This window comes from Grammomys surdaster, unplaced genomic scaffold (genome assembly GCF_004785775.1).
Source record: "Grammomys surdaster isolate TR1022 unplaced genomic scaffold, NIH_TR_1.0 62, whole genome shotgun sequence".
NCBI classification, from domain to species: domain Eukaryota; kingdom Metazoa; phylum Chordata; class Mammalia; order Rodentia; family Muridae; genus Grammomys; species Grammomys surdaster.
Window position 1 is genome coordinate 22,109,988 of NW_021604564.1, and position 25,476 is coordinate 22,135,463.

The 25,476-nt window shown below is 41.9% G+C and overlaps 1 non-coding gene across 1 annotated transcript; it reads right to left on the reverse strand.

The window, feature by feature from the left end:
* Positions 1-1,926: 1,926 nt before the first annotated feature.
* Positions 1,927-2,057, reverse strand: LOC114619368. The gene has a single exon (XR_003711136.1). It is a non-coding gene; the product is annotated as a small nucleolar RNA SNORA17 (small nucleolar RNA).
* Positions 2,058-25,476: the final 23,419 nt, after the last annotated feature.

Genomic DNA, 25,476 nt, shown 5'->3' on the forward strand with positions numbered 1-25,476 from the left:
CTTGTGAAGGACAGAAGCTTTGTTGGGATTCCTGGGGGTCCAGCTGCTTCCTGAGACACTCAGCTTGGGGGCCATTGCCTCTGGGTTATGAACTTTTGAAATGATCCTGCAGAAGTGTGCATTTTGACTTTGGGATTTTTCCAGATGTGCCAAAGTGGGCCTCATGTGCTCACAGTTGTGGGACTCAGCATTCTTCTCAAGATGAGGCCCTGAGCTGACACAAGTTTAGAGATGTCTGCCTTGAGTGGGCAAGGCAGTTCAGTGTTGGATTCTGCTTCATCCCATTGTTTGAATGTTATATGTTTAATTGAGTCGTTCATCTGTGTTTTCTTCTGACTCTTTTATTGTTTCTTTGTAAATTTTATATCACGCACTCAATCCTACTCATCTCCCCCATCCCTTGTATCTGACCTCTGCCCTTGCAATCTCTTCTTCAACAGAGGAAAAAGTCTCATTGTGGAAGCTGTAGTGTGTCACAGTGTGTCCCGCAGCACACCCCTTTGTCCACACTTCTTTGTTTGCAACTGTTCATTGCAATGACTTGGTCTGGTATGCAGCCTTTGATTTCTGATATTCTATCCATACTGGAACCTCACTGGGACTCCTCTTGGATATCCTGTTATTGCCCTCTGTTATGAAGATCCTGTAGTTTTGGACTGTAGGACTGGCTTCTTCATGCACTCCAGCAATTCATCGATAGGGTAGATGTTGGATTGGGCCAATTCAAAGCCTTGAATCTGGGGCTGAGAGATATCTGAGCTGGTCGGCCTGCTGGCTCTCCCTCTTTCACCAGGAATCCCTGCAACCAGGGACTGCTTTACCATGCTGCCCAGGCAAGGTGCAGAACACACATTCTCAACTTTTGCTTCTGGTGAGGAACGGGGCTAGTCTCCCACTCGCATGACTCCAGGGCCAGCTCTCCTGCCTGCCATAGGTGGCAAGAGGTAAGGGGAGGGTACATCTCTCCCTCAACCATGCCATTGCAAGGCAGCCAAGAGATAGGGACAGCTCTCTCACGCTCACACCCTCAGGGCTGTCTCACCCATGCCCCTGCCACTAAGGTCATCTCTACTGTGCTGCCTAGGAGAGGTGCAAGGTCGCTCTCCCAAGTGCTGCAGCTGGTGAGGGGCAGGGCCAGCTCTCCTGCTCTTATGACCTCAAGGCCTGGTCTCTGGCCTCTCACAGATGGTAAGGGATGAGGTATCTCTTCCTCATCCAGCCACTGAACTGGGAGGTGAGTGGGGTGCACACCCCCGCCCCCACCAGAATACTGTAGCTGGCCAGCTCTCCCAGGATGCCCAGATGAAAGAGTTCCCCTCAGACTAGATCAGGCATGTCTACTTTTGGTGGTAACAGACCCCTACTGTTGCAGGGCCATGGACCTGGATGTGGCCCCAAGTGGCATCACTGGCTATTCACATCAGACTTGTTCCTTACTACCCCTGAGTTTCCAGTTCTGCCTCTCTTCACTGTGCCTTCCTCCTTCTGTTTCTTTCTCTTCCATTTCTCCACCACTCGCTTGTTTCTTTTAGTGATTCCCAGGGTCTCTGAGTGTCTGGAGTTGACTCAGATATGGTCTCAGGAGTGTACATCCCACTTGTGCATTATGGCACTAGGCAGGGGTCATCTTGGGCCTGGTCTCCCTCCAAAGGCCTGTGAGGTGCCAGATTGGTAGTCATCTCAAGCTAGCTCTTGGTCCAGGCCCCATGGTGCTGGTCTGGTGGTTGTCTGGATCATTCCTAGCCCAGATACAACTGAGTAGCCTCACTCAATGGTTCTCTGTCTTGGGCTCACTCTTGTCCAGGGCCTGCAGGCCTGGACAGGTTTCTTCTAGCCTCCAGCCTGCTCCCCATGTTGGTATCCCATCAGGCCTGCTTGGCACCAGACTGGTGGTTATCTCGGGTCACATTTTTTTTTTTTTCAGGGATTGTTAAGCTACTAATCATTTAGATGTTCATAGGTCAGAACATTAAGTGTAGACATAGCCTCTCTCCTCTCTGCCACATACTGGTATACCTGTGACATAGCAGCCATACCTGTAACGCTGTGAGGGGAGGGCAGATTTTATTTTGATAAAAGACATTTTAACATCCCAAGTCATTTTTTAATTTCATATGTAACTATATCCTGTGACTATTAAAATGAGAAAGCATAAAAACACATAAGTGAATGGAGTATAGACTCCTGGCAGGCAGTCATCTGATGCTAGCACATTGTAGCTGTTTTTAATCTCAGTATCATAGCATCACACAACAGGAAAACACTGTGTAGAGGTTTCAAAGCCATGTCTGTAGGCTTTGTCACTTTCCTGGTGAGGAATCTAATCCAGATAGTGCAAGTGGATAACAGCCAATGGTTTGTGGAATCCAAGTTTCACTTCTGATATAATGTCCAGAAACATACATTGTTGTTTTGCATGTGTGTGGTATGGGTGCTCTCATGCGCGTTACACATGCATGTAGAGATCAGAGGTTAAAGTCAGGTGTCTTTGTTCTTACTTTTCTTCCTCACTGAGGCAGAGTCCTCAAGTGTTTTGTGGGAGTGAAGGGTCAGAACCTCCATTCTCATGCTTCTGTAAAAAGTACTCTATTTGGTCAGCTGCCACCTCAGCTCACCATGTAAGCTTATGAATCCTTGTAACTGTGTTGACAGGAGGGATGGTATTCTATAGAGAGATGTGTTTGCCCCTCCCTCTGGCTGTCAGTTTAGTGAGACACTAGTCCCCAGGGGATTGAAATTACCCCAGGGGTCTCATATAAGGAAGGAACAGGAAAGGCTAGGGTACTGGTGCCAGCCAGAGGAGGACCTTGCTCCTAGGAAATTTCATCCAGTGTTGACAGTGTGTCAGACCAGCCAGCAGGGGAGACACACCCAGGCAATGATGGTGGTGGGACCAGAACCTGAACAGGACTACTCAGCTGTACACACCTCTGATTCTCTATTTGAACTTCAGACTTTTGTTAATGTCCCTGAGATGGCCCTGGGGGAATCAGGGAACCTCATGATTCCTCTTTCCATTGTGGCCACACTGAATAATCTTTTTTGTTTTTCTACTTTGTGGTCCAATACATCTACTAAAGACAGGTGTCTGAGACTGGCTTTTTAGGACTGCAGGGTCCAGCTCTCTGATTCTAACTACAGGGCACAGTGGTTTGAAACTCTACTTTGATCATAATATAGCAATGTTGTTCTAAGTACAACATTTTTATCTCTGTGTAGGTGTGCCAAAGTGACTCTTGGTGTCTGGGAATCTGGTGTTGGTGAGAACTCACGTCAGTCACTGTGCCAGACACCAGAAAACTAAAGTGATATATGCAAGAGTCTGTAATGAGCACCAAGCAATAAAAGCAAATGGGAAATTCCAGGTGTTGGAAATATACATTTGACTTCCCAACTGCTGGCAGGGCTGCTGAACCAGGGCTGAACTGCCTCTTGACAGAGCACCTGTTGCCATGTCTCTCTCCAACCCCTTGTGTTAGCAATTGTGTTTTTATTCCCCATAATGGCAGGTCAGTGTATGTATCTGAGGCATGTGACCAAACTGTAGGCATGCTATTGACTGGGACAAGAATTTGTATCTTTACTCAGATAACACACAACCATGGAAATATTCATAGGATCCATGGTTTGGTAAGGAGTGAACCTGGCTGAGGGAAGCCATGACAGGAGGCTGCTCCCAAGCAATGGGAGCAGTTGGTGGCTCATTCTAGGTAGGGGTGTTCAATTTTTTCCTCTTTGGGGTACATTGGATGAAGAAGAGATATCTTGGGTCACAGGTTTAATCCAGGGTTTTCCAGTCTGTGTTCCATGGGTTGTGAAAGCACACACACACACACACACACACACACACACACACACACACACATGCGCGTGTGTTTACTTCATGTGACACGGTGGCATAATATTGGTATCTACAAAGTTCACATCTGACAACTCTATAATTGAAAAAAATCATGGGGTTGGGGAGATGGTTTAGTCAGTAAAATGCTTGCCAAACAAGCATGAAGGATCTGAATTCTATCCCCAACACTCTCATAGGAAAAGCCATATATAATGGCAGACTCCCATAATCCCAGTGCTAGGAAGAGAAGACAGAGGATCTCTGGGCTTACTGGCCAGCTAGACTTGCTGAATTGTAAGCTTCAGTTTTAGTGAGATACTCTATCTATAAAAAAAATGAGGTGAAGAACAATTGAGGAAGACAACACTGACCTCTGGCCTTCCCATGAGTGTGCACACACATAAACATGTACACATCCACAATACACTATACAGAAAAATTATCATAAAGTTTTCAGTAACTTCATGAGTTTTTGTTGCATGCATGCATAGCTACCTTGGGCTGTATATGGCCTATGGGCTGCAAAGTGAGGGAATCTCCTTGGAGACAGAAATGGATTGATCTGCGAGATAATAATGCAGTCAGTATGTTATGAAGATATGAATAGAGGAATACCACAGTTGCCATAGATGGTCAATGGGTCTGCGGGTCTTCCAGTGGGAGGGAGCTGTCTTTGATCTATTGAATATAGACCAACCTTATGACCAGCTTCAGTCAAGAGGCAGCAACAGATTGAGGATTCGAGGGTATCTGCATGCTGCTGAATCTTCTATGGAGCTGACGTCACAGTGCGAACCACCAGCTGGCCTGTGAGAAGTGGAGGAGTGTGTAGAAGAGACATCTTCTTGCTCTTGACACACTCCAAGCCAGCTCATCTGTGCCCTTGGATCTGGTCCTTTTCATATATTCTTAGTTGATGTTGAATAAATCATAGGTAAATATCAATGATTAGAAATGGAGAAAATGCTTTCAAAACATGAACATCACATATGCCAAACCTTTAGATGAAGATTTCATTGTTATAAAGTTTGGTGTGGGGATCCTTGCGTTCCTCTTAATTGAAATATCTGCTTATGCATTTCTGCATTGTAATAGAATCTCTTGACACAACAGAAACAGGAATAGACAAAATGGTGTCTTTTCTATTTCAGTGCATGAAAAAGCTTTGGGTTCGTATTTGCTTTCCAGTCAGTTTTAGACCCACACACAGCAAAGAGATAGCACTACATTCTTAAACAGCCTTGGTGTGGATAGGAGACCAAGTAGATCAGTTGTGGAATTCCTTAGACCATTGAGTGGTTTATATTAATATGCCACAGAGTTAATCAAGAGACGATCTTAGACACAGACGTGAGACTCAGAAGACTCAGTGATGGCTTTTGTGGGAAGCACAGCTGTTACTTAGGGTACTCAAGGCCGAGCTTCAGATCTCCACTTCTGTTGTGGTATGTAGAATATACAACATGTAACTTTCCTAATGGTTAACTAGCCATGCATTCAGTGTGGAGTCCAACAATGCCACAGTGCTTTTCTTACCTTGAAGCAGGCACTACAATTTTAGAGCCTCATTTTATCAAAATTGGCTTGAAGACTGGTCCATGAGCCAAGTGTCAACTGTAGATGAGATCCAGTTGTTTTGAACTTGAGGGAAGTGTCTAATTCCACTTTGTTAAAGGAAGCTTCCATGATCTCAATGCCTCACATACATTTTCATTGAGAAAAAAAGAAAGAAACCTAATGACTGTAGTTCACTTTGACTTTTCTTACTTACGTGGCTTGGAGAATGATTGGGTACTGTCATGAGTGCTGTGTGCTCTGCAGTGTTTCATGTATGTTCAGTTAATCCTCAACATATAAGGAGAATGTTGCTCTTAGAGCTGGACACTTGGGGTCTTGGCTACCCATTCAGAGTGTCATGGCCATCGACTATGGGGTATGGCTGGTGAACCAGAAGTGGTAGAATCAGAGGCACCAGAAGCTCATGCCTTGTTTGATGGTTGCATTTATTTATGGAACACTATAAGGAGAGCGTCTTAAGCCAAAGGGTGGAAGAATTTTCACTTTCTCGCAGATGGGCCCACATAGGTCCACTTGCCTTACTACATACTCAGCTCAGGGCTCTATGGCTGTGTGATTCCATTGGCTGTGAACTCTGGTCTTACAGGAATCATTTAAAATCACTTCAGTCCTCTGTCCCTGGGCTGTTCACGCACCAGAGAGAAAACTTATTAAAGCCATCCATGCCCTCCAGTGTGCGGATGAACATTCTGGGTCTTCCGGGAGAAGTTTCTTTATATGTGAACAGGGAATGAAGGATCTCTGTTCAGGATGACTACAATTTAGACACAAAAACATCTGTAGAGCTGAAAGCGCCAGCTGTGGGACGTGGTGCTGACCCAGAAAAGAAGCAAACTAGTGTACACTGATTCTCCTGTACAGGATTTTGGAAAGACTGAATATTGCCACCCACACTGGCATTTGACCTTCATGGAACGTTTGAGTAAAATGCATTTACTAAAGTTACTTTCATTTTATCCCCTCTATTTGCAAAAGTCACTAATCTTAATCAAATAACTTCAAGCCATTCAAAGCCAAAACCAAAACCAACCAACTAACCAGTCAACTAAAACATTACTAGTGACTTGCAAATAGTAGGCCTGAAGCATAAATAACTTTAAACAATGTGTGTGTGTATGTGTGTGTGTGTGTGTATATATATATATATATATATATATATATATATATATATATATATATGTCAGTCTCTATGTCATATGTGCAGGTGCCCTTGAAAGCCAAAAGAAGGCAGATCCCCTGGTGCTGGAGGCTTCCAGTTACAAGTGGTTGTGAACTGCCTGATATGGGCTCTGGGAATAGAATTCAGGTCCTCTCCAAGAGCTTAAGTGTTCTCCAGCCTCGTAAAATAACTTTTGTGTCCTTTTGCCACATGCAAGCGTGTGTGTGTGTGTGTATGTGGTGTGCATTAATATGTCTACACATGTTTTCACATGTAGACACCCAAAATTGACATCAAGTGTCTTTTTCAATTGCTCTCCACTTTATTTGTTTAGGTAAGGTTTGCAATGAGCTCTGGAAGAGCTCGCTAACTCTGGTGTGATCTACTAAACCAGCTTATCCTGAAAAGCCTGTCTCCACCTCTCTGAAAGCTGAGAGTACAAGAAGCCTCTACAGCTTCCTGGATTTTATGTGAGTGCTGGAATCTGGACTAGGCGAACACTGTTTCCACTAACTAATCTTGCCCGCTAGAACTTTTATGTTTTTACTGTTCCTCTATTATTATTATTATTATTATAAATTTTGTTGACAGCAGGCTATGTCTGTGTGGAAGGGGAGTCCTGTGACATGCTGGTAAATCCCATTAGATGGATGACTGCAGAGGAGAATTCACTGACATACAGTAGAAGGCTTGGATTTTAAAACAAAGGGATGGCTGTGAGTTTATTGTACTTGACTGCTGTGTTTACGTGAGAATAACTTCTACAATGTACTTGGTTTTGAAATTCTTTAGGAACTCTGGAAAAGACAGTGGCTTACAGTGTGAATTCTCTCACTGTCAGAAGTAAAGGACATTGTAAAATTCCTTGCATTTGTACAGATGTCTACAGTGTCTGTCAATTTGGAGAGATGTTCTTTAGTGAGACTTGCCCTTCTCTGCCCAGGCACGTGAAACAGGTTCCCTTTCTCCCCTTTCTGTGCAGAGGCAGGGGGCAGCATGAAAGGGGGAGTGCTCACAGATTCAGAGTGGGCTGCAGTTCCCATAAAGTGCAAATGTAGGTCTCCAGCCCTGGAGCCCTGCTTGTTTGAGAAGGATTGTCTCAGGATGAATAATCTGCACCTGGGAAATCTCGTTCCTCATGACATAGAGGACTGGGTACAAAACTCAGACAAATATAGACACTGAAAACCTTGGATAGTCAGGACCCTTCAGCCTGGCATTCTGTTTGAACTCCGTGTGGACCAGTAACTCAGCAGTATGCCCTATGTATGTTGTAGAGTGTTCTTGGGTTTTCAGGTGCCTTTAGGGTTTAGCCATAACTCCTGTGGGATTTTCACCTTGAAAGGCGATTGCAGTTTGTGTACATGACAGGTATTTATAGACAAGTTTCTATTTTGGCAGAAGTGGTGAGCCCCAGGACAAAGGGGAGGGCTAATTAAAGTCACACACTTGCTAACAGAGGTGGACTTAAGAGCTTCAGTCCTGAGACCTCAGGTGGGGACACCGCGACAGCCTGAGAAATGTGCACAGACAATTCAGATCTTAGCCAAGATGGAACTCGGGCTTCAGAGGCCGTATCTGTGGCTCTCTTTGAGTAGGGGTTCTAGTTATACAGAGCACACACAGACATTAAGGGGCAGAACTGTAGTTATCAGTACCTACACAAAGTACCTACACACTGTTGACTGTGTTTGTCCTGAAGGAAGGCCCACATTTTCTGGCACTGAGAAGGCAGTGGTGTTTGGGGTTTGTGTCAGCTTTCTCCGCCACAGAAGCCAAGAGGAGGTACAGGGAGAACACGACCTCGGAAGACCAGACTGAGCAAGAATTGCACACACTACCGTTCCCTGTTGCTCCAAACCCACCATACACTGGTAATCATGACAGTGTTTAAAGTTCTCATTATAGAAATTAGGATTTCTTTCAAAAAGGCAAGTAGAGTTTATTAATAATGCATCAGGAAGGGCCCAGATTATAAATGAGTTACTGCAGGACCTCAAAGCCTCTCAGAGATTCCAAGCTGCATCTCCTGCCTGGTCAGTACAGGTTCTGCAGGAAGCCCAGAGAAGACAGCATCACAGAAGGAGCAAACTTTGTGAACCAGGGTGCAGGGACCCAAGGCTTAAACAGGCTCAAGATTGAACTCCAGTACTGCCATGCTTCCATGTACGACTCCTACAGCGTGTTACACGTATCCCGGTGAACCCATCAGCCATTTTACTAGTTTAAAGGTCATGAACACTTGCTGAACATGTCTAACAAACAAACTGCGTACAAGGCCCTACTCTTCTTTTCTTGTTATTGCTTTGCCTCTTTCATTTGAAGAGAGCCTCACCACTCACTCCAGATATGGCTCAATCTCTTGACAGAAGGCTTAGAAGGGCATGGTGCACTGACATTTGGAGCTGAATTTACTCTATGTCTGCAAACAATAAGTTAATTAACTCAACAAAGTCCCTTAGGGTAGGAGCCAAAAAGACACAACAAATTTTGTGGCACTGAAGGACAACAAAAGAATCCGCAGTCATTGTTCTCAGCTATGTGGAGGGCCTGTGGTGGGCTCTACTTGAGAGCTCTATAGAAATGGTGCCTGCTCAGTCCCCTAACAGAGATGCCAAAGGCTCTAACGACCTGGGCCATTTGGTTTTTAGCAACTGACTCAGTAAAGTCACCAAAAAGTGGAGTCATTCATGATTCTGAATTCAGCACTTGGGATGCAGAGGCATGAAGATTGCCTCAAATTTAAGGCCAGCCTGGGCTACGTGTATAGTCTTAAGCCAGCATAGGCTGCATAATAAGACCTGTTATAAAAGAGAGGGGGGAATAAGGATGGAAAGAAACTATTAATTATGCATGTTGGTTCTATTTTTAATTCTGGTAAGTTTCCCCACTGTTCCCACAGACAAACTCAAGGTCTTCTGAGGAATTTTTTTCTTTGAGGATGATATCTAGTTATATTCATAAAATCAAATGGATATCTTTTTGGTCACTTGATGAGGATTTGAGAAACATGCTGCTTGAAATCTGCTACTTTTGCCAGGGATATACTTGGATTTAAAATTGGAATTTCCCGAAAGCAGTAAATGATGTGTAATGTAGAATTGTTTATTTATAGTCTCTTCTTTATAAATTGTACTAATTACAATGTGTTGAGAATGAATGGCTGCTTCCTTCTAATACTTAAAAGCAATCAGAAAACATCTTTGTTCTGAAGATAAACCCATTTGTACCCATTTTAGCCCTCAGAATGCCCTGAATAGATGACAGAACCCACAGGGACGAGGTACTTTTCTCCTCACCAGTTCTTGGAAACAGGCAGGGGAAAAGATCATCTATGTTGTCTGGGGCTCAGACCCATCTTACTTGTCAGGTAATCTGACTAACTTGACTTTAACTTTGGGGTTCCTTAGCCCCTGCACCCATGGACAATCAGAGAAACAGAGGTTTGGAGAGGGCAGGACAACCCCATTCCAGGTCACATAGATGTGACTGTAGACACTGGGATCTACCTTCAGGTTCCATGAGGCTCGATAGTCTTTAACAGATAAGTTCTCATCCATAGGCTGTAATACCTATACAAGACTCTGTCTCAGCAAGTTCAGTGGGTTGGGATACCACCTTCTAAACCATCAGGTAAATGGGGCTTCAGAGAATTTATGCTGAGGGTCTGCTCTGGAAAGGATAGAACTTAGTAATCTTGATTTACTTAGAAACAAGGATTTGCCCATGCCAACCTGAATATGTGTATTTTCCCTTTCAGGACCCCAGAGTTTTCCATAGTGCTGTTTCTGATAAGTAGTTTAGGAAGAGTTTGTCTTTATAACAGCCTGCAAAGAGATGTCAAAGAGGAATGATCTGGAGCCTTGGGCGTTGGGTACTCAGAATAAAGAGAGAAGTGCTCTGTAGAGCTAAGGGCTAGGATTTTCTGCTTGTTTAAAAGCGTCCAGAATCTATGAGCAGGGAATATGAAATATGTATCCCTGCCAGGACTCCTTGGCCAGTGTATGGGAAATGACTAGAGTGATATCCTGTGTCCTGGGGACTGAAAAGCCACAGACAAGTTGACCATTTCCTGACTATACCAGCTAGCCAGATGTAGAGCTATAGAGTATCATGCTCTAGGATATGATATAAACCACTATCAAGTGATATTGGAGAAACTTTATAGTTCAATACCAACTACATTACTTACTGCCAAGTATAAAGTATTTTCAAATTACCAAGTGTGATCCAGGGCACCCAGGGACCTGCACTGTAGTGGCTCCTTCTCTTGCCTCCCTGGCCTGCAGGCATTTGCTGTTTCTGAGTCAGAGGAGTCAGTGTAGTCAAGATGACCTGACCCAGGCCCATAGGGACTGTTTAGAGAAGACAATTAGGCTGCTATGGACCAAATATTTGTGTCCTCATTTCTCTCTCTCTTTTTTTTAATTGAAGGAAAAGGTTTGTTTTTTATTTTATATGTATTTGTATATGCCTGGATGTATTTATGTACATGCCTTGCATCTGCAGAGGCCACGAGAGGGGATAAGTTCCCCTGAAATTGGAGTTACAGATATTTTGCTGCTACGTGGGTCTTGAGAACTGAACCCAGGTCCTCTGGAAGAGGAGTCAGTGCTGTTACTGCAGAAACATCTCTCTAACCTATCTCCCCCAATTCTATGTTTGGAGTCTTGGGCAAATGACTAGGTCATGAGGACAAAGTCCTTAGGAATAGAATAAGTGGCCTTTCCCCCTTCCACCATGTATAGATTAAACAAAAATGACACTTATTATCCATGGCCCAGGATACTAGCTCTCCCTCCCCAGACTTATATCTTCCAGGGCCTTGATTTCAGACTTCCTGTTCCCCAGAACTTTGAGAAATGACCTGAAAGGGTACAGCATTCTGTCATTGTGAAGACTGACCAAGGTCAGAGCGGGTCACATACACTGCCTCTTGACACACAACAATGAAGGAAAGCTAAGAGGACGATTTGTGTTTGTTATTGCAGGAATCAGAACACATACAAGTACTCAACTGTGATTGGAAAAGTTGTTACTGAACATGTTTAAACTATTTTAGCATTTGAATTTTAGGACTTTCCCCAATTCGGTCCTAGTGCTATTTCTATTGCTGTGCTAAAATATCCTGATGACAAGCAGTTCAGTGGAGGAAGGCTTGTCAGAGCTCACACTTCCAGGTCCCTTGTTGCAGGGAAGCTGAGGCAGCCGGAGCCTGAGACAGTTGTCCCCCTTGCATCCAAAGTCAAGAGCAGGGAGAAATGGATGCTTGCCTCCTGCTCAGCTCACACACGCACCCACAACTCTTACACAGAGTAGGGGCCAGCCTTTAAAATGGCTCTTCTGTCCTCAGGGTAGTTCTTCCCAACTCATTTAGCCCGATTAGGACAGTCCCTCACAGGCACACCCTTATAGGACAACTTGACCTTGACAATTCCTCAGTAGGCCATTCTATGTCTTGTCAAGTCGACAATTGAAACCAACCATCATACTCTTTCCCACGTGTGTTTCTGCTGGCTGCCTGGTCTCACCAGGTGGCTTATCTCTGGGAAATAGAGACTACTCACACATTTGGTTTATAGAGCTCAGTCCTTTCCTACTTCGCTGTTTTCTCTTCTTCTGCTATTCTCATCTAATTAATATTAATGTGCTTTAATGTGTCTTTAAGTTGCTTTAAATTCTTCCTAGAATAGTTAAAGCATGATTGAAGAATTTATTTAAAAAGTTGTTTGTCACATTTTTCTATTTATCCCATTGATCTCTAAATGCATAAACCATCTAAAGACCAGCTTCCCCTGTGTCATTGCCACCTGTGTTTCTCACACACAGAACTCCTCATCACTCCTAAGTAGTTCACTTGTGGGGACGGGAGAGGAGGACTCTGTCTTCATAATGAAATTTCCACAGATTTTTGCCTTGTTGAGTCTTCTAAAGCTTCTTGTGTGGACTTTCTTCTATCAATGGATTGACAACTTCAATACTTTAATTTTCTGGGAATTCTTTACCAAAGGGGAGGAATCACTAGTCAGAGCAAAGAAACAAAAATGCAAGTGAACCTAGGCTGAGGAAAAATTTACCTCAGGTAGGCCCTCCATAAGATTGCCTCATTCTTAGAATCCATTCGATATGTGGAAAAATTCATAACCTGGCAAAATCACAGTATTTGTACTCACCCAGGCTGTATGCCAAATCAAGCCACTCTCTTTAATTACAGGTGAATAATAATACCCTTAAATTTCTTGCAAATGACATCAGCTTGCTTGGGTCCTGTGGCTGAGGGCAGGTATTGAGTGAAGGTCTTAATTCAACACAGCCAGCTGCATGTTGTTGCACTTCCTGAGGGAGCTGTGGGATCTGTCCTGTTTTTAGGTAGAAGCAGGTGTCAAACAGAAGACACTTGTGTGACTGAGTGTCCTGTTGGAAAGGCAGCTGGAACTAAGTGTGCAAGAGGGAGATGTGCTGCTTGTTTGAATGCTAAAGCCTTTGTGTGGGGGAATGTTTTGATTTGTTCCTTTGCCCAGGACTGAGGATGGCCCCTCTCAGCAATCCAAAGCTGATGTGAAACTGGGGCCACTTTTGAAAGTATCTTGTAGCAGAGAGCCTGATGCCTTTGTTCCAGGACAAGGAGTAGCTTATACTGTGAACCAGGCCTTCCCAGTGCACAGCCGATCTTGGGGACATTTGGATGAGGGATTGACTGCTAGTGGTTATAGGTAATTAGACGTTTTCTAAGAATGAACTAATTGCACGTCTTGGGAAGATGGGGAAGGGCTGCCGCCGTTTGCCACACACTCTGTTTGCTGCAGGCTTGATGAAAATGAGTCACACATGGCCAAATGCATCTGTGTCCTATCTCAGAAGTCCTGACCTGTGACCCCAGGGGCCTGCTGTAGTCACCTGTACTGACTGTGCAGCTCAGGCTCCAAATTACTGGGAAATGGCTTCATCCATCCACAGGGACAAGCCACAGCTGACAATTAGTTTCCTAGGACAGACCAGAGACTGGACTAGCTAAACCCTTTATTTATGCTAGAGTAATATGCAGTATTTCTCAAACTCTGAGAGAGGTATTACATCTACTTCCCAGAATAAAATACAAAAATAAAGTGAGATTTCTGTAGGAATGAGAGGACAGTATAACAAAATTAAGAGAATGGCTGACTGGGTAGATATTCACATCATGTATTGCTTGAAATTGTGTTCTTTTTTCCAAAGCTGAATCCATTGCTACTTTAGTGGTGTACCTAACAAAGCTTTAAACAATCTTGAAAAAAAGGTATTGAGTCATAATTTTTAAATGCATAATTTTATGTGGAAGCACATAAATTACTAGGATTTAAAAAATTCAATATTAAATATTAATGTGCAATTTTAAATCCTATAAGTAATATAATTGTGTTGAGACATTGTAGCCTCTTATTCTACATCTCTGGAATTTCTGTATTTATATCACTGTAACCCAATAGTGGTCACTAGATGGTATTTGCAAACCAGGAGGAAACCTGGAAAAGAAAATGGCTGGTTGAGAAAGAGCCTTAGTTTGGATCTTTGGATTTCTCCCAATAGCTGATTTCACTGATCAGATTTAGTGAGAGGCTAAATTGTTAGCTAATATTTACCTCACATGAGTTTGGAAGATATAGCTCTTTGGGTTTGAATGCAGATGAGTTTGGAAGAATTGTGACAATAATAAACAAATGTTCAGGCCAAAAAGAAACAAATTGCCCCAGGGTTAACAATAATCATGTTTTAAAGCATGTTAGGTCTATGGAAAGGAGAAATCAAACCATGAAATGGTATGGTTTATTATATTATAAAATTACACATTGTAACAATGTTGTGTATGTATATCTGTATGTATATGTATATGAATGTATATATATATGACTTTATACTGTCATGTGCATTAAATATTTATATGCCTTCAAGTGCTCTTCCACATATTTTATACTTACATATTATAATTATGAGAGAAACAATTTAAAGTGCAAAATACACTAAAAAGTCAATAAAAACATTTTTAAATAGAATGCTAAAAGTAATTGAATAATCCACTCTGAAACAATAAAGAACAAAGGATAAGCAGCAAATACAACAGATAAAGGAAGAAAAAGAGAGTAGCAGACGTGATTCTAATCATGTTAGTAACTACACTAAATATACACAGACTAATTTCTCTGGTTAGAATGCAGTGATGCTGTGTATAAAATAGAAAGACCCAAGTATGCACATGCATCTCCAAGATTTAGCTACTCAGAGGCACACAGATGAACATAAAAGTGCCAAGAATAGTTTGTGATATATATATATATATATATATATATATATATATATATATATATATATAAATTTTTCTTGAAAATAACCTTATATATAATATCTTCTAATTATAGTTTCCTCACAGATCCTCCCCATATCCCCACTAATCAAATTCCATGCTTTATTTCTATTTCTCTTTAGAAGACAAACAGACCAAAATAAAAAAAACAAAACCACACATAAATAAAGCATGAGAAACATCCCCCCAAACAAAACAAATAAACAAAACAAACAAAACCATGAAACACAAAACCAGAAACCATATATACAAGCAAAAGGCCAGTAAGGTAAAATATGCCCACACAAAGCACTATGAGACAAAAAATTTTCAAGAGACACCATTGAGTCAATTTTGTGTTGTCTGTCTACTGCTTGACATAAGGCCTACCCTTAAGTGTGACTACATTGGAGAAAACTATGTTTTCCTTTGCAAGCAGATGCTGGCTTGGCATAGATAACGTCTTGGTTAGGGATTTGAGCTTGTGTTTATTTCCTCCTCTCAGCCCTTGTGAAGGCCCTGAGCCACAGTCTCTGTGAGCTCATATGTGTATCAGTCCTGTTGTTTCTAGAAGATGCTATTTATTTGTTGTCCTTCATCCTCTGTGATTTAAGAGCTTAAGACTGTTTTCCTCTCCTTTTATGCTTAGGTCACTGAGCCCTGAGGGGAGGAGTTTGATGAAGATAATCCCTTTAGGACTGAGTGTTCCAAGGCTTCTCCATCTCTGGATGGCGATCCACACTGCCCAGTTGAGGGTTTATGTATTAACTCCCATCTACAGAATAAAGCTTCTCTGATGATGACTGGGCAATACGCTCATATACAGGTATAGCAGAATGCCCTTAGGAGTCATTTTATTGCTATGTTCCTTTAGAAGAACAACAGGATTTAGTGTTCCCATAGGTCTATGCTCTATCTTCTTTCAGGTTCTTGGCTACCTGAGCAGTGTCAGGCATGGATTCCATCTCAGGGAATAGGCTTTACATCCAATCAGAGAGTGGCTACTTACTCTCACAACATTTGTGTCACTACTGCACCAGGAGGTCATGTAGGGAGGTCACCATTGCAGATTTCAGGGTCTGTAGCTGGGTTGGTGGTCACCTGAAGTAATTAACAGAGTGGAGATCAGCCTAGACACTGTAGAAAGTCCTTCTCAGCTACATACAAAGAACTCTATATACACCAAAAATATAACAGTTTTCAGGCTATAAAGGGGCAACCAATATAACAGACATCAAAACAAGACTAATAAATGATTTTAATAATATTCCATATTCTTAGCCTTCAGAGAAATGTAAGTTATAAGCACACTGAGATACTATCCCACTCCATTCAGAATGGCTATCATCACAGAAAAGCAGCTATAAATGCTGGTGCAGATGTGGGGAGTGGGAAACTCTAGTCACTCTTGGTACCTCTACTGGGAGAAACCAGCATGGAAGAAGAAACTACAGAACTCCTAATGTCTATCTGACTGAATCTAAGAGAGTACCACTCTTCATGAATATTCATGTTTACTGCTGTGTGACTGCAAATAGTGCTTATTAACTCCAACAGCTCTAAAATGACCCAACCAGCTCCCCTACTAGTCCTACTAAGTTTATTTAGTCAGCTTTAGCACAATTACTGGGCAATTATCCCTCATCTATTTTTATGCTAGACTGTCTATTTCTAAGCTGTACTCACGAAGCACTTGCTATTTGAGTATTGCTGGGCTGTCATTTTTTCTATCAGTCTGTCCTCAGGGAACATTTCACTTGGCCACATGTTCCTGGTCCATCACTTCTAATGAAGACCTCCTGTTCTCCTATCTTCTTTCTTTATCTCCTCCTTCTTCCTCTCTCCTCGGTCCCTACCTGTGACCTCCTGCCCCCAGCCTGGTAACCAAAATCCCACCCACCTCTATTCTTTCCAGTAATTGGCTGTAGCCACTTTTATTTAACCAGTCAGAGAAGCTAGGTGAACAAAGTTTATACATCACATTTGTCTGCAACCAGATGTTTGGGGGCCAGTATTTAGCATTTGAATACATAGCAGCACCAGACCAACCCCCAACACCACTACTGTGTTCCCAGAGCCTATCAACAGGTGAATTTGTAAAGACATAGAGAGTGAGACATAGTAAGTGGTGGAAGAAGCGGTCAAAAGAGATGGGAGAGGCTACAAGAGAGGATGATGTGGGAAGAAAACTAAGTAGCCCACACTTTCAGATTTACATATACTTAAGTCTATTTATATATGAATATATACACATAAAATGCCACTCAATTCTCAGCAGTATGCTTTAAGAGCACTGTCTTAAACACAACCCAAGAATTCATTTCTAGTAGCGTATTATTTTCTTTTGAGAATCTTCATTGTCATCTCATTCTTCCTCTTCACTTTATCTCACAGCTGTAACGTAACTGTTCTCTTTAGATCTAATTTTAGAGCTTTGAACTGAGGAACTTCACACTCCTCACCCAAACCTGGTCTTCTAGTAGTGAGACATCACTGGCTAAGCTAGGACCCCTCTCCCTGGTGTTCCTGGTCTCTGAAGGGACTGTCCATCATTATAATGCTTGCTCTTCAGAGTCAGTTATTGATTATGATGGTTAATATTGATTGTCAACTTGATAGGACCTAGAATCAGCAGAGACACGCCTTTGGGCACGCCCCTGACGGATTATCTAGGTCAGGTTGACTGAAGTGAGAAGACTCACCCTGACTAGGCATGGCATCATTTTCTGAGTAGAATAATGGACAGAATAAAAAAAGAGAGCAGGTTGCACTTCACCATCCATCTTTCTCTGCTTCATGACCGCCGGAGCAATGTGAGCCTTAAATTCTGGCCGCCATGCCTTACTCACCATGAAGGACCGTACCCTTGAGCTGCCAGCTAAAGCAAATCCTTTCTTCCTTAAATTACTCGTGTGTTTTGTCCTAAGCAACGTTACTAGCATGTTGGCACATTGTCTTTCTATATCTCTACTTTCTTTGCAAAGAAGTGTGTGTGTGTGTGTGTGTGTATGTGTGGTCTGAAGAGAGGAAGACTGTTTTTGTCCTTTAATTCTGCTTTCTTACTCAGGTCTGCACAGCTACTGGAGACAAATTTTCATTTACTTTTTAGCCCAAAGCTTTGTTGCAGATATCATCCAAGTATGTATCAAATAATGAAGATACAACACATATCTAAGCCCATAAAATCTAAGAGTATCCTTTAAATAAACTAAGCTAGGTACATGAACCCCAAATTCTACGAATGCCTCTGATTCTTTATCACTGAGCACTTCTCTTGTTATGAATGGAGACACTTCCTCTCAGCTCCAGGACAGGACTGCGTGGATGGTGATCCACGCAGACATGAGGAAGGAACACTCAGAGAAAAACGAGCATATCAGGAATCTACTCAACAAATCAATGGCAAATTAGCCCTCTAATGTTTAAAATTTGTTTTATTTTATGTTTATAAATGTTTGCCCAAATGTTTGTCTCTGTATCATGTGCATGCATGCAGTACTCAAAGAGGTCAAAGACGGTATTGGATCCCCTGCATCTAGAGTTATGAGCAGTTGTGACTGCTAGGGACTGAACCTGGTCCTCTGAAAGAGCAGCCAGTGCTCTTTCCTGCTAAGATAGCGCTTCAGCTCTGACAGGTGTGTGGAATAGAATTAAATTACAGCAGTCTTCTGGAACCTCCATGTCTCTGCTGTCATTTCCTTAGTGAGCATTCTGCTGTCTGGTAGGGTGGGTTTTCTGGGCAGTCTGAAGGAGAACAGCTTTAGCTGGACATGCAGACTAAGTTGCAAAGGAGGCAAGGCATTAACTCACACTGAGTAGCATTAATGATCTCGTTAGTGAAAATAGGAGGAAAAAAAAGTGAAGACAATACAAAACACAGACCCTTGCATCTTAACAGAAAACCCTGGGAAATGGCAATGAAAAGATGTCAGCCATTGCTGCAAAATGTCCTAAAGGGTAAACTGGAGACAGATTTTAAAAACTTGATGAGTAAAGCTTCTTTCTCTGGTCCTCTCTTCTCCTTTTTCACTTCCTTTCTTCAATTTAAAATGCTAAGGGCTCTCTCCTCCCTTTCCTCCCTCTCCCCCACCCCCTTTCCTCCCTCTCCTCCCTCTCCCCTTCCCTTTCCCCTTCCCCTCTCTTCTCTCCTCTCTCCTTCTCCCCCTCTCCCTCCTCTCTCCTCTCTCTCTCCCCCTCCTCTCTTCCCCCTCCTCTCTCCCTCTCCCCCTCCCCCTCCTCTCTCCTCTCTCCCCCTCCTCTCTCCTCTCTGCCCCCTCTTCTCTCCTCTCTCCCCCCTCCTCTCTCCTCTCTCCCCCCTCCTCTCTCCCCCTTCCTCCCTCTCCCTCCCCTCCTCTCCCTCTCCTTCTGCCTCTCCCTCCCCTCCTCCTTCCTCTCTCCTCTCTCTGCCTTTCCCTCCCCTCCCCCTTCCTCTCTCCTCCTCCCCTCCTCTCTCCCTCTCCTCTCTCTCCCCTTCCTTCCTCCTCTCTCCTTCTCTGTATTTTATTGTATTCTGCTGAATTTTCGACAGCTGCCACAGGGCAGAGGGACAGTCTGCACGACTGCAGGACCTGCACTTGGGAGCAACAGCTGTCTCTAGTACTAGCCCAGGCTCTGCATTCCCTGATTGGCCATAGTGTAAACAAGACCATTGCAAGAATCTGCCACCAGGGACAGGGCTGTCCATCCAGCCATCACCCAATGGACTTGGGAGCTGTGAGGCATAAGGAACAAACCCCTTCTAAATCACTCAGATATTTTGTCACATGGAGGAAAAAAATAACAGGCACAATGTTTTTATTTGTGCAAAAAGATTACTCAGAACGCCTATCTGGGTTCTGTTTCTCCAAGAATCCTATGCATTCTGAGTCAGAAAGGTATCATGTTCCCTTTGTGACAATAGGCAGTGGGAAATTGTGGTGTGAGTGTACCCCTGGCGCTGCTGTGGGGATTCAATTTTGTCTACAGGCTCAGCACTATGTTTCCGCAGACTGTCTTACAGATCGGGGCAGACTGGTTTTACAGTTTTGCCGATAGCCCTCACAGTAATGAATGATGGACACAGCCGGAGTGATTCTGCACTAAGGAAAGGATAACTGTACCTGCTGTTCTTAACCTGCATTGACTAAAACAACAGCGGTATGGGTATGATGTTCACGACTTCCTTTGTTTTGATTTTGGTACAGGACATACTGATAATAATCATACTGGCTTTAATTTTTTTCACCTCCTGAGTTTAATAATGCCTTCATTTTTTTCCCTAATAGCTTGCACCTGCTTAGTGTTTTCTCAGCATGGCCAGAGAGGATATGTGGATTTCTTCCTAACCTTTGCTCTAAATTCTTCGTTTATTATTCTTAATAACTTCTTGAAAATCGTAATCATAAGGAAGTCCCAGAATAACGGATACCAGCCCTGGTTGTAACATGAGGAACTGATTTTAGCACTATGAAAATATGCCGAGGGATAAAACCCAGCAAAGACAGGGCGGGGCTTCAGCAGACTGCACAAACAACAGCTGGCTGCGTCTGCTGTACCCACTGAGGTAGGAAGGAGGTGGGAAAACATTGTTTTAAGTGTTGGAAAGCTTCCAGCAAAATCGTGACGTCTGTGGATGTGTTTTGTCTGTGGTTCTCATTTGCATATGTTCCTTCCCATGGAAGCATACAACACGGAGGAATGTTCTCGGATACATTCCCCTTCTATGCTGCCAGCTCTTAAGAGTGCGTGAAGCAGACATCATGGGCAAAGAATTTCGTTTGCAAATTTTCTCCAAGTCTGAAAGAATGGAAAAGGAGAGCTGCATGCGAGGTGTGAAGATACCACAGGCTTCTTTGTGCACTCATTGGAAGAAGCCGTTGCTTTACTCTCCAAATCATTACCTAATTTTTAAAAACTGTGTACTGAGTATTTCTTACAATGGTGCTAATGTTTCCTTTCTAGTCAGAGTTGAAGATGAGCCTGTTTGCTTATCCATTTGGTCACAATGGCTCCATAGTTGCTATCATTGAGAAATTTCTATCATGCACTGAAACGAACCTGCTATAAGATTCTGAGCATAGTTTTACATCGATCTAAGATGGAGCAGAGGTAGTCTAGTTAGCAGTGGGCTGAAGTCAGGAGGGAGAAAGGGTAGAATTCCTTCCGCATAGGTATCTTCATCCCGAACACCATTAGCATCCCTGAAGCTAGCTCCATTGGCTCGCAGTGTCCACTGTGCGGGAGGATAATGGATGACGGGAGACGTGAAATCACGTGAGCGCCTAAGCAGTTCTTTTGATCTTACTCAATATTTCCATAAATCTAATGAGTAAAAACAATGCTTTTACTATTTATGGATGGATTTAATTTGTGGTAATATAAAAGACTATGTTATGTGAACTAATATACCCAGTAAAGACAAATTACCATTCTTGGGTAAATTTTTTTTTTAGATTGTTAAAAGCATCAAGTAATTGGTATTGTTAAAAGTCCTCTCAGGACTTTAAATAAAATGCAAGAACCCTAGAGTGGCATTAATAAAGCTGCTTTTATTCTTAAAGCATTTGGCTACTAGGTAAACTTGATCTTCAGTTTTAAGAAGGGGAGAGAGAGAAGAGAGATGGGGGGTGGGGCAGAGACGCAGGGACACACAGAGAGACAGCAAGCAGCCTGGCTTGACGCTTTTGAAACCTCAATGCCTCATGCCCATTGACACCGCTCCTCTAAGAAAAGCTACACCTCTTAGTTCTTCCTAAAAAGTCCATGAACTGTAACCAAATACTCAAACACATGAACCGATGGGAAACATTCTTTTTTAAACTGTCACACACGGTCTGACAGTTTTCTGTTGCTGTTCCCTGCCACAGCAGTTTAGATAGTAATACAACCTTTTCTGACCACGGCCCAGGCCTTAGAGTGCTGAGAACTGGAGTGAAGTATAATTTTACCTTAACAAAACACAACCGCAAACCTTGTATTGTTTAGAACATGGCCAAAAATTGATTAGCATTTTAGACAGTCTCATCTCTGAGATCTGAGATCTGTGACCGTGTGCCCTTATGGTTAGTCCACTGCATGATGTATGCTACCATTCTCAGGCTGGTATAACAAGGGACAAGCATTGGATTACTTCATTCTGCCTTCTAGTGTCTTTGTTGTTGTGTTGAAATCCATAGAGCAGACACGTCTTCATGTCACTGATGACTTAAGACTGCTCCTGAAGGTGGACTGTAACAGAAGATGTAAAGCGCTTGTTAGAAAGGGAAGTTTAGGCATGTCTAAGCTGAAATGTGAGTTTTAGGAAACGAGAGAATAGGCTTTACATTAGGGCTGGGGGTGGAGCTCTAGGGTGAACTCTTGTCTAGTGTGAATGCAGCAAAGGCTGGTCCTCTAGCATAACTTAAACTGAGCATGATGGTGAAGGCTGCACAACCCTAAAGCTTGCAGAATGGAGGCAGGAGAATTAGAAGTTCAAAGTTATCTTCAGGTACATAGCCACCCTTGTGGCTTTGTCTCAAAGAACAAATGAAATTTATTTATAAATATTTGACCAAGAAAACTGAAATCTTTATCTTTGACCATCTGGACAAAATTATATAATGGGATTGTTAGGTATAGACATAATAGCATAGAGGATAGATATCTGCCCATCTCCTATGCCAATTAAGGCTCATTGTAAATATTAAAGTTGTATGTGTTTTACCCAGGAATTAAGTGATAAAAGTCGGGATAGAAACACCGAATTGGGAGTAAATATTTCCACAATAATTCTCAGCTTCATATAGAAAAATAATGCCCAGGATAGCTAAAAACAATCCTGACCAATAAAAGAACTACTAGAGGTGTCATCACCCTAATTTCAAGTTGTACTACAGAGCTGTAGTAATAAAAACAACATAGTGTTGGCATAAAAATGGACATGTTGATCAATGGAATTGAACTGTAGACCCATAAATCTACACCCCTAAGGACAGCTGACTTTTGATAAAGAAACCAGAAATGCACACTGGAAAAAGCACAGACTCTTCAAAAAGGACTCCTAATGGTGTTCTCTTACACTCTTCAGTCAATACCTTATTCAGTCATCATCAGAGAAAATTCTTCTTGAAGCAGAGGAACACTGCCAGACACTACAAAGAGAGGGGGAGGGGAAGGGAGAGGGGAAGGGAGGTAAGAAGAGGAGGGGGAGAGGGATGATGAAGGAGAGAGGGAGGGAGAGATAAGGAGATAGAGATAGAGGGAGAGATAGAGGGAGAGGGAGAGGGAGAGGGAGAGGGAGAGGGAGCGAGCTTAGAACACAACCCTTCCTTATAAACTCCACATTAGAGGAGACAGAAAGAGTGTAAGAGCCAGAGTGGATGGAGGACACCTGGAGAGTGTGCCTTTGATTCTTATACCTTCTCTTGCAAGCTCTCCTTCCTTCTGTTACTCTGTCGCTTTGCCTTGTCCACCCTCCATGTGGTGGATCTTTTTCTTTTTCATGTGTGTGTGTTTGTGTTGTTGTTGTTGTTGTTGTTATTGTTGTCTCTTAGAAGCCTGTTTCTTCTTTCTTTCTTTCTTTCTTTTTTTTGGATACTTTATTTATTTACATTTCAGATGTCATCCCCTTTACCCATTCCCCCCACCCAGAAACCCCCATCCCATCCCCCTCCTTTTTGCTTTTATACCATTTTAATTACATGCAAGTATTAAGGTCAATTCTAGGTTGATGAACTAGCAATACAATAGATGCAAATAGTCAAGGAACAAGCAAGACAATAAACACAAATAGACAAAGAACAAGCAAGGCAATAAACAAAGTCCTGTGATCACTGTTTCTAAGGGCTTATCAGGATGACCAAAATATCTGAGCCTCCTTCCCTGTCCTAGCCCAAAGTTATTTTCATGCCTGAAGCCTACTACTTTGTTCTAGCCTAAATCTAAGATTTACATTCCTGCCTGGAATTACTTCTTTGTTCTAGCCCTTTTTGTAATGAGAGGAAAGAACATGGATCCAGAGGGAAGAAGAGGTGGTGAAGAACTGGGAAGAGTAGAGGGAGGGCAAATGTGATCAGAATATATTGTATGAGAAAATAGTCTATTCTTAATAAAAAGAGGGAGAGTACAAAGAAAAAGAAGATAGGAAATAAAATAAAACAAAATGAAACGCAAAACCCAAGTTTCTGTTCTCTGTAAGAAACTTAACTTTAAAGATAGACACCTTTTTAAAGTGAAAGGATATTTAGAAAAAAGTTCTCCCAGTGAATGGAACCAGGAAGCAATCAAGAATCACTATCTTATTATCTGACAAATTATACTTTAAACTAAACTTAACAGGGACATTTCATTCTGATCAAAGGAACAATTAACTAAGACATTTCTATCCTAAACATATATGCAGTAAATTCTGGGGCACTCAATTTATAAAAAATTTACTACCATACTTAAAGACACAGTTTAACCCTAATCCAAGAGTAGCAGGTTATTTTAATACCTCCTTTTCCACAATAGGCACATCATCAAGACAAAAAAAAAATAAGCATAGAAATATTAGAATTAAATGACACTATACATCAAATGGATTTAACAGATATCTACAGAATAGTCTGTCCAAAGAATATGCCTTTTACCCAGGAGCACATGGAAGCTTCCCTAAAATAGACCAAATTCTTAAATAATAGCACACCTTAAATAATTCAGAAATTGTGCATTTTATCTGACCACAATGTAGTAAGACTTTAAATGGCCAGCAAATAAATCTTTGTTAAATACACAAACTCCTAGAGATTAAACAAGTCTATACTAAATGATGAATGGGTAAAAGAAGAAGTTAAGAAATAAATTTTTTAAATTCCTAGAATTAAATGAAAATAAAAACACAACACACCAAATGTGTGAGACTCATCACAAGGAACCCTACGAGGAAATCACAGAGCTCTGAGAGTCTACATTATAATAAATTAATTTTCAATTAACAATACAACTCAAAATTTTGGAAAAACAAGAATAAACCACACCCAAACCTAGTAAATGGCAAGAAATGATTTTAAAAATTCAGAGCAGAAATTAATGAAAATGAAACAAAGGAAAACTATAAAGAATAAAACCTAAAAGCTAGTGTTTTAAGAAGATAAACAAGGCTGAAAGCCCTTTGGCCCAATTAACCAAAAGAAAGAGAGGACCCAAATTAACAGAATCAGAAGTGAACAGAGAAACATAACAACAGACATGAAAGAAATTAAAAGTATTACAATGAAATAATTTAAAACTCTGTGCTAAAAATATAAAAGAAATGGATAAATTCCCGAATCACCAAAGTTAAACCAAGAGGAGGCCAAAAGCTTAAATGTTAAAGGGCCCATAATGAATAAGGGGATCAAAACAGTAACAAAAACCTTTTGACTAAAAATAACCCCAGGTCAAGATGAATTGACTGCAGGATTCTACCAGATTCTCAAAGGAGATCTAAAACTAATTCTTAAATTATTCATATAAATATAAACAGAAAAATTCTTACAAAGTTCTGTGAGGCCAGTATCACTCTAATACCAAACTGAGGTAAAAATACATTAAAAAAAAACAGAAAGAAAGAAGGAAAGAAGTAAGGAAGTAAGGAAGGAAAGA